The 2,500-nt window shown below is 78.8% G+C and overlaps 1 non-coding gene across 1 annotated transcript; it reads right to left on the bottom strand.

The window, feature by feature from the left end:
• Window positions 1–650: 650 nt before the first annotated feature.
• LOC135326124 (5.8S ribosomal RNA) lies at window positions 651–803 on the bottom strand. Its single transcript, XR_010386763.1, has one exon. It is a non-coding gene; the product is annotated as a 5.8S ribosomal RNA (ribosomal RNA).
• Between the last annotated feature and the right edge of the window lie 1,697 nt (window positions 804–2,500).

Genomic DNA, 2,500 nt, shown 5'->3' with positions numbered 1-2,500 from the left:
CCCCCCCCCGGCCGCGGCCCCCCGCGCGCCGCCGCCGCCGCCGGGCCTCAACGCAACGCCGCGCGGCTGACGCCAGCCGGCGGGTGGAAGTGGCTCGACGACGCGCTGCGGACGCGGGGAAGCGCGGGGTTGGGGGGGGCCCGGCGGGCGCCGAAACGGCGGCGGTCAGGGCCAGGGCGAGGCAAAGGGCGGCCGGCCGTCCCCTCTGCCGGAGGGGAACGGGGGACCGGCGCACCACCGGGAGAGTGGTGGAGGAGAGGCCCGTGCGGCAGCACTGGCGGTGGTGGCGGGCGGGCGGCGCCGGGCGCCGGGCCACCGCGACCGACCCGATCTGGGGGCCCGGCGGGACGAAGTCCGCGACGCGGGCGCTCCGGGAGCGGGGGTTTCCCGAGTCTGCACTTAGGGGGACGAAGGCCCGGCCGCGCGGGGAGGGGAAGGAGAGCACCCCCCCTCTCCCCGGGGCAACGGGCCTGCGAGGCGCCCCAGCCGCGCCACACCGCGCGCGCCACGCGGCGCGGCGGCAGCCGCCGGGCTCGGAGGGGAGGGCGGGCACGGCCGGGCGCACCCGAACCGCGCCCCCCCCCACACCCACCGAGGGGCGGCACGCCGCTGCGCCCACGCCACGGCGCGGGTGACGATTGACCGTCAAGCGACGCTCAGACAGGCGTAGCCCCGGGAGGAACCCGGGGCCGCAAGTGCGTTCGAAGTGTCGATGATCAATGTGTCCTGCAATTCACATTAATTCTCGCAGCTAGCTGCGTTCTTCATCGACGCACGAGCCGAGTGATCCACCGCTAAGAGTTGTCTCGGTTTCGGTCCCCGCCGCGCGCGCGGGGGGACCGGGCAGCTTTCGCAGCCCCTGGGGGGCCCCCCCTCCTCCGCCCCCTCCTCCTCCGCCCCACCGCCCTTCCTCACGCCGACGCCGGCTGCTGAGCAAGGGACGGCAGAGACGGAAGGAGAGAGAGAGCGAGAGAAAGAGAGGGGCTTGCCTCACTGACCGTACAAGCACAGAGAAAGGGGGGGGGGGGGAAACGAAGGGCAAACCCGAACGAGAAGGGCGGGGAGCCCTCGCTCCCGACCTGGGGACAAACCCTGTCTCGCTTCGAGTCCGGCCCAGGCGCCCGGCTCGGTCTGGCCCGGCAGGGAGCGGCGGGCCGGCCACACCGCCTGCCTCGGGATGTTGGGGGGGGTCCGTCCCCGCAGACCACCCCCCCCCCGCCCCAGGCGTCAGAGCCCGGCCGCCACCGGGAGCGGCGTCGCCCCGCCGCCCGCGCGCCTGCGGCCCGCCGGCCCCGCGCTTCCCAGCTCCTCGCTCGCCTCGCCGGCCCTCCGGCTCGACCGCCGCCGCCGCCGCCGCCGCGGCGCCCACACCCCCGCGCGCCCGCACACACCGCCTCGCGGGTGACGCCACGCGCTCGCCCGTCCCCTCCGCGGACAGACGCCCGGCGGCGGGCAGGCGGGCAAGGCGGCACGGACGGGGACGGCGCCCGCTCTCCCCGTCTCCACGCGGAGAGCGGGGCGGGCCGCCCCCGCCGCCGCCCCACCACCGCCCCCCCGCTGCCTGGCGGAGCCGGGCGGGGCAGAGCGAGGCGGGCGCCCCGGACGGCAGAGTGCCGGGGCGGGCGCGTAGGGTAGGGCGCCGCCGACGGCGGCCACGGCGGAAGACCCAGAAGCACCGGCCAGGGAGAAGGAGGAGACGCGCGGAGGCTCGGCGCCCGCACCACCCGCGGTGGGGGCTCGCCCTCCCGGCGGCGAGCACGCGCTCGCGCCCGGCTCGCAACGCTCGAGGCAGGCCGGCAACTAGGCCGACCGCGCGGCGTCTCTCCGCCGAGACCAGACCGCGGAGAGAGGGGGCAGGGTAACCCCTCTCCGTCCCGGCTGCCCGCGGGGCGAGCGCGGGGCGCGCCGGCTGGCATGGGGGGGCGCGGCGCCCGCGCGCGCCGACCCCCCGGCCCTCCGGCAGCACGCCCGGCCGCCTCCGCGAGTCGCATCGGGCCGCCCGAGTCTTTAAACCTCCGCCCGGCTCTCCAACCGAGAACCCTCGGGCCCGGAGCCCGGGGCCCATGGCCATCCCTGCCCGGGGCGGCTGCCGGCGGCCGCGGTGGCCGGAGGCCCTCTCCCCTCTCTCGCTCGCTCCCTCCCTCCCCGCCCCCCCCACCCCCACCGCGGGGGAGGAAGGACCGGGGTGGGGGGAAGCCGAGGCGGGGGGGGGGAAGGCACGGCCGGTGCGGCGCGCACGGTGCGGCACCCGGGAGGAGCACGCTGGCACACGGGACCACACGGGTGGGTCACCGAGGGGGGGGCAGGAGAAGCGCGGGCGCTAGGTACCTGGCCCTGGGGTGAGGGAAACGACCTGAAATCCCCGCGGGGGTGCCTCCCCCGCCGCCGCCCGCCACCGGGCCGCCGCCGCCTCGCGGCGACGGCGGCAGCCTCGGCAGCGGCGACGAGACGGGACGCGGAGGGGGAACCCGGCACCCGCCAGCCGGCCCCCGCGCCCCTC

This window comes from Dromaius novaehollandiae, unplaced genomic scaffold (genome assembly GCF_036370855.1).
Source record: "Dromaius novaehollandiae isolate bDroNov1 unplaced genomic scaffold, bDroNov1.hap1 HAP1_SCAFFOLD_146, whole genome shotgun sequence".
Taxonomy (NCBI): Eukaryota; Metazoa; Chordata; class Aves; order Casuariiformes; family Dromaiidae; genus Dromaius; species Dromaius novaehollandiae.
The sequence above is the reverse complement of the archived record's forward strand: the minus strand, read 5'-3'. Positions and strand labels throughout refer to the sequence as shown.